Source organism: Corylus avellana, chromosome ca8, assembly GCF_901000735.1.
Source record: "Corylus avellana chromosome ca8, CavTom2PMs-1.0".
Classification (NCBI taxonomy): domain Eukaryota; kingdom Viridiplantae; phylum Streptophyta; class Magnoliopsida; order Fagales; family Betulaceae; genus Corylus; species Corylus avellana.
In genome coordinates, this window is record NC_081548.1 from 7,007,310 (window position 1) to 7,018,540 (window position 11,231).

Consider the following 11,231-nt stretch of genomic DNA (forward strand, 5'->3'; position numbering starts at 1 on the left):
GGACCCTCCCCGAACCTTGCCGGGACTTGCACGGGACTCGCTCGAGACTTGACCCAGACCGCCCGAGACCCAACTGGGACTCGCCCAGGACTTGACTGGGACATGCCCGGGACTTGACCGGGATTTACCCGGGACCCCGCAGGCTCCTACCAGGTACCTTCTCAGGACTTGATCGGGACTGCCCGGGACCCCGCTGGAACTTGACCGGGACCAGCCCAGGACTTGAACGAGATCCAGGCAGGTCCCGGCGGAAAATATTTTAAGGGAAGTCATTTTCCCCTGACAGAAAACATTTTACGCAGTTTACCGCGGGCACGGAAAATATATATTTTTTAATTTTTTTTTATATCTATATTTTCCAATAAAATGCAGAGCATGTCCTGGGCCGGTCCCAGGCAGGTCCCGGGTGGGTCCCGGCGGTGGGTACCTTATTGGATAATATATATATATATATATAATTCATTTTCTGTGTGCGCGGTAAACGCCGTAAAATGTTTTCGACAAAAAACATTTTCAGGGAAAATGGCTTCTGTTTATTTCAACGTAAAATGGTTTCCAGAAAATGATTTCCACATTTTACGGTATTTACTTCGACATAAAATAGTGGTCAATGGAAAATATTTTCCTTTTGACCGAAAATTCTTTTTTAATTTTTGCAAAATGATTTACGGTTTTAAAAATCGTAAACCATTTTCCGACTTTAAGAATCTCATTCTCAAATCGACGGACCTTGCCAAGACTTACCCAAAACCTCGCCGGAACTTGCTTGGAACCCACTCAGAACTTGACCGGGACTTGCCCTGGACCCGCTCGGAACCCCGCCAGGACCTGCCCGAGACAGCACCGGACTTGAACTGGACTCGCTAAACCCGCCAGGAATTGCCCAGTACTCGCTTGGGACTTTCCCAAGACCCACTCAAGACTCGACGGGGATTCGCCCGGGACCTGCCCGGGACTTAACCTAGACCTCCCCAAGACCGGATCGGACCTGCCCAGGACCAGGCTGTGACTTGACCGGGACCCGCACGGGACTTGTCCGGGTCCCCTCGGGACGCGCCTGGGACTTGACTAGGACTAGCCCGGGACTTGCTTGGGACTCGCCCGGGACTTGACCGGGACCTACCCAGGCAGCTGCAATTTTCAATCCATGTAGTATGTCACAGGGAGTTCCTAACAGAGCCAGGCAGTGAAGTGGAGCTTAGAAGATGAGCTGGAAAGGAAGAGCAGTTGAAGTCTGTTATGTTGTTAATGTAGTAATTCTGTGAGGAGATTGTGCACGTGTGGATATGGTAGTTAGTTGGAACTAAAACTGTAAACAGAATTGCCTCAACTGATTATGCCTTATCAAGGCTGGTGGAGTGCGAAGGAGGGAAGTCTTTTTTGCATTTTGGTAGAAACTGTAGGAGATTAGCCATCTCGAATTGGCCAATTCCATTCAATAAAGAGTTGATTCTTTTCTTTTCCATTTCCATTCTTTGTTCTAGAGAAGTATTCTGTTACAAGTGGCATCAAGAGCCATTTGTTTTCTTTTCATGAAAAATAGATCTATAGGGCAAGATTCTGATTTGGTGCAGTTCAGGAAGGACTTTAAGCAGTTGCAGGATGATTTTTTAGAGAGGAATGCAAGACAGGATAGATTTGAGAAGAAGCAAGATGATCAGTTTGCTTTCATAAGTGCAAGACAAGATCGTTTTTGTGAAAAAGCAGGATGACTAGTTTGCTTTCTTGAGTGAACAGTTTGCACAAGTGATGAGATGCATTCAGGAATCGCAGAGGGCACCAGAACAGAGAGATAAAAGTTCCTCTTTTGATACTATGGAGGCCAATTTTGGTTCAACCTCAAAAGGAAGGATTCATGCAACAGATGGAGCAAGGTTTCAGGCAGGAGATGGATTTCACACTAAGTCCATTCGGTTGGAGTTTCCTAAATTTGATGGGGAGGATCCATTGAATTCGTGTTGCAAGGCTGAGTAGTTCTTTGATCACTACTCTACACCAGATTGTCAAAGGTTGAAGATTTCTTCTTTTCATATGGAAGGTACAGCCTTAATTTGGTTTCAAGAATTGCATAAATTAAATTCTTTTGCTACTTGGCATGATTTTGCTAGAGCATTACAGACTAGATTTGGTATGGCGTCTTATGATGACCCTATGGAAACATTGTCAAAGTTGAAACAAGAAGGATCTTTGCAGGAATATAAGAAACAATTTGAAGTATTAGCTAATAGAGTAGCTGATTTACCTGAAGCACATAAATTGAGTTGCTTTATGGGGGGGTTAAAAGATGAAATTAGAATGACAGTAAAGATGTTTAAACCTAAGGCTCTAGTTGATGCTTATTCTTTAGCAAAAATCCAGGAGGATTATGTGTGCAATTTTAGAAAAAGCACTAAACCACAGTGGAGTCAACTCCCTTAGCTGCAAGAAGTTTTGGGGGAGAAAGTAAGGGTACTGGGTTTTTTGGGAGGAAAAACTACTCTTTTTGGTCAACAGAAGAGTCTTGAGAATGCTGCGAATGGTAATAACCAGAATAAAGCTACTCTTCCTATTTCTGGTAAAGCAGTGTTACCAGTTCAAAAAAATTCTAATGCTGAGATGATGGATAGAAGGAAGAAAGGATTATGTTACAACTATGATGCTAAGTGGAGCCATGGCCATGTTTGTGCTTCACCAAGATTGTTCTTGATTGAGGAGATCGAAGAGAAGGTGAACAAGTTGAAAGAGGTTGAAGAAGAACTAGATCCAGGTGATTTTTTTTTAGAAGAATTTCCTGAAATCTCTTTGCATGCCATTATTGGAAATCCTACTCCTAAGACTATGAGGATTGTAGGTATGATAAACAATCACAAGATAAAAATTTTGATTGACTCTGGAAGTACACATAAGTTCTTAGATCAAGAAAGAATTAAGGGAGTGGGAATTCATCCTATGAATAATAAATCTATCAAAGTTAAAGTAGCTAATGGAGATGAGCATGTAAGCTCTGGTAAATGTAATAACACAAAGGTGAGGTTGCAAGGTTATACTTTTGTTGTTGACCTTTATATTTTACCTTTGGCTGGTTATGATATGGTATTTGGCATTCAATGGTTAAGGACTTTAGGACCTATATTGTGGGATTTTCTTAATCTCACTATGCAGTCTGTGTATGAGGAAAGAACTTGTTTGCTGGAAGGGCTGGTTGCTAATCTGAATCTGTGTGTAGAAGATGACGAATCCTTTAAACTAAGTAGAGGTGAGAACAAGGGTATCTTGTTGCAACTTCTTGGTGATGATAGTACCCAGATGCAAGGGGATGAAGATGGAAGGAAGCAAAACAAAGAAGTTGGTCCTATGGCTCAGTTATTGGAAGAATTTGCAGATGTTTTTGCTGATCCTAAGGAGTTGCCTCCTAAAAGATCTCATGATCATGCAATACATTTGAAGGAGGGTGCACAGCCTGTTTCAGTGAGGCCATACCGATACCCTTTTTACCAAAAGGAGGAGATAGAGAAGATTGTGAAAGAGTTGCTGCAGTCTGGAGTAATTAGATGCAGTCAAAGCCCTTTCTCTTCTCCAGTTTTAGTTGTAAGGAAGGCAGATGGCAGCTGGAGGATGTGTATGGATTATAGAGCCTTGAATCAGGTAACTATCAAGGACAAGTTTCCTATACCAGTTGTGGATGAGCTGTTAGATGAGTTGTGGGGAGCTCAATGGTTTTCTAAACTGGATTTAAAATCTGGTTATCATCAGATTAGGGTGGTAGAGAAGGATATTCATAAGACTACCTTCCACACTCATGAGGGCCATTATGAGTTTTTAGTGATGCCATTCGGCCTTACTAATGCTCCATCTACTTTTCAAAGCCTTATGAATCGGGTTTTTAAACCTTTTCTTAGAAAGTTCATCTTAGTTTTTTTTTTTATGATATTCTGGTTTTCAATAAAGATTTGGATACTCATAGGTAGCATTTAAGGATCACTTTGGATTTATTAAGGAAGAATCAGTTATATGCTAAAATGTCTAAGTGTAAGTTTGGTTGTCAGGAGGTGGAGTATCTTGGACATGTGATTTTTGCTTCAGGTGTTAAGGCTGATCATGAAAAGATTCAAGCTATGGTTGAGTGGCCTTTTCCTAAAACTCTTAAGTCTTTGAGAGGGTTTTTGGGACTCACGGGTTACTACAAAAAATTTATTCAAGGGTATGGATCTATTGCAGCCCCATTGACAGCTATGTTAAAGAAAAATACTTTTTCTTGGGATGAATCAGCTGTTGGTGCATTTAACAGTCTCAAGGCTGCCATGACAGCAGCTCCAGTCCTAGCTCTTCCTAACTTTTCCCAGCCATTTGTGATTGAGTGCTATGCTAGTGGTATTGGAATTGGAGCAGTGTTAATGCAAGCTGGTAGGCCAATAGCATTCTTGAGTAAAGCCCTCAAAGGGAAAGTTGTTCATATGTCCACTTATGAGAAGGAGTTGTTTGCCCTAGTAACAGCTATTCAAAAATGGAGACCTTATTTGGTTGTGAGGCAATTTATTGTCAAAACAGACCATCAAAGTTTGAATTCCTTTTGGAGCAGAAGGTGGGTACCCCGTTTCAGCAAAAATGGATCACTAAGTTGATTGGCTATGACTTTACCGTGGAGTACAAAAAGGGAGTGGATAATAGAGTAGCAGATGCTCTATCAAGAAGGGAGGATTGGGAACCTGAGTTGACTTTGTCTCTTCTGTCCATACCTAATGTCAGTTGGATAAAGGATTTAAGGGCTGAGTATCAAACTGATTTGCAGTTGAAAGCTTTATTGGAGCAATGGGATAAAGGTGAGTTGGATTCAGAAAAATTTTCCCTTAGAGATAATCTTCTGTTCTATAAAAAGATGTTCTATATTGGGAGTTCTCCAACCATAAGAGCACAAGTGTTACACTTTGTTCATGGTGATCCGATGGCAGATCATTCAGGGTTTGATAAAACTTTACAGAGGGCCAAAAGGGATTTTTATTGGAAAGGGATGACTAAAGACCTTAAGAAGTTTATCAGGGAATGTGAGGTTTGCCAACAATCTAAGTATGAGAATATGTCTCCTGCTGGATTGTTACAACCTCTTCCTATTCCTAGCAGAATTTGGGCTGATGTATCTATGGATTTTGTTGAAGGGGTACCTATTTCTCAAGGGCAATCAATGATAATGGTGGTGGTGGACCGATTGTCTAAGTATAGCCATCTTATTGCTCTTTCACATCCCTATACAACAATTAAAATAGCTCAAGTGTTTGTTTAGAATATCATAAGATTACATAGAATGCCTACTTCCATAGTCTCAGATAGAGACCCTGTTTTCATTAGTGCTTTCTTAAGGGTGTTGTTTAAACTTCAAGGCACTACTTTGCAATTTAGCACTAGTTATCCCCTCAAACTGATGGGCAAACTGAGATTGTGAATAAGTGTATTGAGACATATTTGAGGTGTTTTGTGCATAATTGACCTAAACAGTGGCTGTCTTGGCTGCCATGGGCAGAGTATTGGTATAATACTACATGGCATGCTTCTACCAAAATGACACCCTTTGAAGCTGTTTATGGTTTACCTCATCCATGATTGCTCACTTATATTCCAGGGACAACAAGATTAGAAGCTGTTGATGAAGTTCTTCATTCTAGGGAACAGATTTTGTCTTTGTTAAAGGACAATTTGCAGCAAGCTCAGCAGAGGATGAAAAGGTATGCGGATTTATGGAGATCTGAAAGAGTTTTTGAGGTGGGGCAGATGGTGTATCTAAGGCTGCAGCCTTATAGACAACAGTCAGTGGGTATTAGAAGGTCTTTGAAGTTATCTCTTCGGTTTTATAGACCCTTCAAAATTATCCGCAAAGTGGGGAAGGTGGCTTATGAGTTGGATTTACCATTGACAGCTCACATACATCTAGTTTTTCATGTCTCTCAATTGAAACTAAAGCTTGGTAGCAGGAATTCTATTCTTCCTCAATTACCTCATGTTGATATGCAGAGGGGTTATCTTATTTGATCCTTTGAAAATTCTGGCTCGAAGAAGTAAAAGGAAGGATAATAAAGCAGTCACTGAGGTTTTGGTTCAATGGGTGAGTCAAACTGAAGATGATGCTTCTTGGGAGGAATTGTTTCACATACAACAGTCGTATCCGCACCTTGTGGGCAAGGTGCTTTAAAGGGAGAGGCTAAGTGATAAGTGCTAAAATATTCATATTTTCAGCCCTTAACTTGCATGTTTTATTCCTTTGGTTTTACTTAATTAGGCTATTTTAATTCCTTTTTGTGTTTTTCATGTTTTTACAGGTTTTTGGAAGAAAATGAAGTAAAACTGGGTGATTTGGGCTCAAAGAGAGAAGATGGGAAAAATCGGAACTCCCTAACATTGCGATCAATCATAGGGTACCTGCGATTGAGCGCAATACCCGAGAGGACATAGCACAAAGCAGGCCAGGAGAGATCGAGCGCATGCCAGAAGAAGGATCGATCGCAGACCTGCGATCGAGCGCACACGGGTTGCGATCAATCGCACCCGTGCACAGGAGACAAACCAAGGTGGCGGCTAAGATGTCCCTATTTCCATATTAGGGTTTTCCAACTCCCAATTGTAATAGGATTGAAACCCTATGAAATCCCTAGGGTTTATTACTTTTCTAAAGACTTTTAAAGCCTATAAATAGACTCCTAAGCTTTTAGAATAGACAGGCTTGGAGAAGGAAGAAGAATAGGAGCTCTCAAGTTCAAGTCTCGGGTTTATTCTTTTCTATTCTTTTCTTTTATGAAGATGTTTAACATCAACTCTATGTGTAGCTAATTTATTTAGTAGGGCTGGATTGAAGCCCTAGTTATGTTTTGTTAATATTTCAATATTGGCGCCTTTGTGATGATCTTGTTGTGCTATTTAACTTGATTAATACCTGCTTGCATGAATTCCTCATATGTGTGTGCCTGATCAACATATGCATGTGGTATGGACTAGTTAGTTAAATCAATTTGGATGATCGAGTCCTAGGTATAACATAAGTAACAAGAGATATCCACACCGGATTCTTGGGTTAATCAACATTGGGAACCGGGAGTATATACCATGCCCTAGGCCTCGTGTGTTTGTTGATTTCCATAGAATATATGCTTTTCTAAAGAACAACTTAGTATATACCATGCTAAATCCTTTAGGGAAGAAAAGAGTTAGAGTATACACCATGCCTAACTTATTGCTTAGGGAAATCTATAACTTAAGGAGTATACACCATGCCCTTAGGTTGACAAACATTAAATATGCATAACTTGATCAAAGCATTGGCATATTGATATATTAGCTTAATATAATTAGTGGTGGATATCAAAGCCCTACCCTTTATTATCATCACTTCAACAATCAATCTTTATTTTGCTTTTGCTTAAGGAATTACTTTTAAACGAAAATTGAGCAATCCTCGTGGGAATGACCCTGTACTTGCACCCTATACGACCATGTTGACCTTGTACACTTGCAGGTAAAACGTACAATTATTTACCTATTAATTTAGGTAGATAATTTGCACATCACTATGTCACAGGGAGTTCCTAACAAAGCCAGGCAGTGAAGTGGAGCTTAGAAGATGAGCTGGAAAGGAAGAGCAGTTGAAGTTTGTTATGTAGTTAATGTAGTAATTCTGTTAGGAGATTGTGCACTTGTGGATATGGAAGTTAGTTGGAGCTAAAACTGTAAACAAAATTGCCTCAACTCATTAAGCCTTATAAAGGCTGGTGGAGTGCGAATGAGGGAAGTCTTTTTTGCATTTTGGCAGAAACTGTAGGAGATTAGCCATCTCGAATTGGCCAATTCCATTCAATAAAGAGTTGATTCTTCCATTTACATTCTTTGTTCTAGAGAAGTATTTTGTTACATAGTACAACTGAATTAGATCGGTTGGAATTGAAACAAACTGAAATTAGATTTAAGCTAAATTTATGTCCAATCTGAATATAATTTAATATTTGAAATAGTCATTCGCATACCAAACTTTTTCTTAGTGTGTTATTAAATTTTAATTTTTTTTTCCTAATCAATATGGAAAAGGGTATACGTAAATTTTAGTTAGACAGAAGAAATATGATGAGAAGGGAATAATGAGAAAAAATATCTGTGAAGTCTTTTGTCAAACAAGGCCTTTAAGTGCCAGGGTTTGTGCTGCTTTCATGGGTTAAACAAAGACTAAAGGCAAATTAGAGCAGAATACGGGGTGTGACCGTGTGAGTTGAATCAATCAAGTCTTACCGTGGGGCCCAGCAGTCTTGGTCAGTTTTTAATTTGGTTTTCTTGGATTTGGATCCCCTTCCATTAAGGGGTTAATTAGAGATTCTCCAATTGTCCATTTGAACCGTTCATTTTGATCCAATGCTCTATAGAATGCCACGTGTCCCACTATAATTAAATAATTCAATATTATTTAATTTTTATAAACTAAATAAAATTAAAAATAATAATAAATTATAAAATAATATTGGGTGGCCAGCCATCCAAATGGGGTAGCCGGCCACCCCATTTGAGCCAAAGCCACCCCCAAGGGCGGGTTGGGGGTGGCCGAAGCCACCCCCATGGCCACAGGGGGTGGTTCGGCTACCCTCTAAGGCCAAAACCAAAAAATAATTTTTTGGGTTTAGCCCTAGGGGGTGGTGTCGGCGATCCCCAAAGACCAGTTGGGGGTGGCTTCGGGCCCCAAGGGGTGGTTCGGCCACCTCCTAGGGCCATTCCCAAAAAATAATTATTACATTTGGCCCTCCACCCCCTGTGGCCATGGGGGTGACTTCGGCCACCCCCATGGCTCAGATGGGGTGGCCGGCCACCCCATATTATTTTATAAAAATTTTAATTTTAATTTTCTTTTTTAAAATTAAATGATATTTTATTATTTAATTTATGGTGGGATACATGGCATTTTATAGTGCGTTGGATCACAATGAACGGTCCAGATGGATAATTGGAGAATCTCCAATTATTCCCTCAATTGGAAGGGATCTGGATCCCGTTTTCTAAATTGCATTTAATTCTTGTTCCAACTTGAGCACTAACAGACGAAGACTTTGGCTGAACGTATTAAAGTGACATTTGAGAATATTAGGTCTTGGGTTTTGAATGATTTGTTTCTACTTGTTTCTTTGGGATTGTGACGTTGTTGGAAATATAAATGAAATAATAGAGAAAATATGAAGGCAACAAGAAATTAGGACTTTAAGGCTTGCTGACAATATCTTTAAAACCTATTTTATCCCATTTTTAAATGTTAAGAGATTTAACAAAATTATTCAGATTTTAACTTATATCAGGATGAGCCTTAAAACCCCATTTTTATAGTCCCTGCAAAAATATAAAAAGTGCACAAAAATAACTTGGACCAAAATACACTAGATTTTAGGGTGATAAAATTCTTAAAGAGTTAACCTTCCACCTCTAGATGAGTTTTGATGCATTATAAACGGGTTTTGAGGTGGGTTACAACTTGATAGTAAGGGCTCTCAATAGTTCAAAGAATAATATATGTTACTTTAGAATAGCTTTATGGGGAGAATAGCACACAAGAAAATTTGTAGGAGAAAGAAGTAAGAGATTGTGCCTTTGCCTATGACCAAACGGTTATATTTATAGTGATTTTGGATACATCTAACGGCCCAAGATCATTTGATCTAATCGTCATGAATCGTAACCCTTCCAAAGAGGCTTGTTACGGGCGATTTTGCCCATGCTAGCTTTTTTTTTTTTTTTTATCACTCAATTTATTGTTAATTGAAGAGGATCTTTTATAAAGAAGTTGGCATTTTTGTATCTAGTCAATGTGGGACAAACTTTTTTTCCCTACACTTCAAAATTTTGGTTTTCCCTCCAAAAATTTGGATTGACTTGAAAGAGAGAAAATCTTTCAATTAAATGAATATAAAACTTTTAGATATAAAATAAATTTCATAATTATTTGAAATACCCAAAATAAATTATTTATTTACATTAAATAAATCGAACAAAATTTTCTTCTGGTCATCAACGCCTATGAATGTAGGCTTGTTAAACCGAACTACATTACTTTATTATGTTTGTTTGAGATTCTCAAATTTATTTTGTCACAACAAATTAGTATCAAAACTTTGGTTTTTATTTTGCAGGATGACTAGTTAGTAAGGATTATGGTAATAGTTTGCCACCCAACAAAGAGAAAGAAAGGTAAGTTCGGGGAAAAAATTGCCACATTCCATAACAACATTAAGACAAATATAAAGAATCTTGAGGTGATAACATGGAGATAGTCTTATAGGAGCCAATAATTTCATACTATTAAGAGATTTGGGTAGGCAACTTAAAGTGAACCTGAACCTCCTTCAAATATATATTTGAAAATAAACTTCTTTCTATCAATTATATTCATAAACTGTATTTATATAGACTTACAACTTACTCCTATTGCAAAACAACTGAAAGACTCTTAAACTCTTACTATGATGCTTCATCAACAGACATAGGCAATGATTTGCTTCTAGATTGATTTGACGGCAGAGGAACTAAGTAACTGTTTAGCATGAGAACTATGGTTTCTATTGTTGGCCTATCAACGGGATCATTTTGTATAGATAGTAAGCCAATATGGAGACATTTAATGACTTCATCTCTCGAGTAAGAGTTTCCCAATGTTGGATCCACCAAATCCAAGGATCTTCCTTCCCTCCAAAGTTTCCAAGCCTGAATCAATTGGTTAAGCAATATTACATAAATATCATGTGATGATGATTGTATCAGCATAGAAAAACAAAATTAGAACATTTGGTTCATACTACTCACATGGCTCAAAAGATATCTAGTACTACCGTCTGATTGATTGAAAGAACTGATCTTCTTTCCACTTATAATATCAAAACTTAGGACACCAAAACTATATACATTTGACTTTACAAAGAACTGTCCATGCATAGCATACTCTGGAGACATGTAACCACTACAAACCAGTATCATTCATACAAAAATGTCAGCCACAAGACATGCATGCTCTCACTTGTGTTACATAAACAATGTAATGCACGTAACATTACTTACAATGTGCCGGCAATCCTATGAGTGCTTGCTCAGGTTTGATCAATTCCAAAAATCTTTGCCATGCCAAAATTTGAAACTTTTGGATTCATATCCTCATCTAACAAAACATTACTAGCTTTAGGATCACGATGTATAATTATAAACCGAGAATCTTCATAAAGATAAATAATCCCTTGAGCAATGCCTTTAAT

At 38.6% G+C, this 11,231-nt stretch overlaps 1 pseudogene; it reads left to right on the plus strand.

The window, feature by feature from the left end:
- The first annotated feature begins 1,815 nt into the window (after window positions 1-1,815).
- LOC132190795 (uncharacterized) lies at window positions 1,816-6,160 on the plus strand (annotated as a pseudogene).
- The last annotated feature ends 5,071 nt before the right edge of the window (window positions 6,161-11,231 follow it).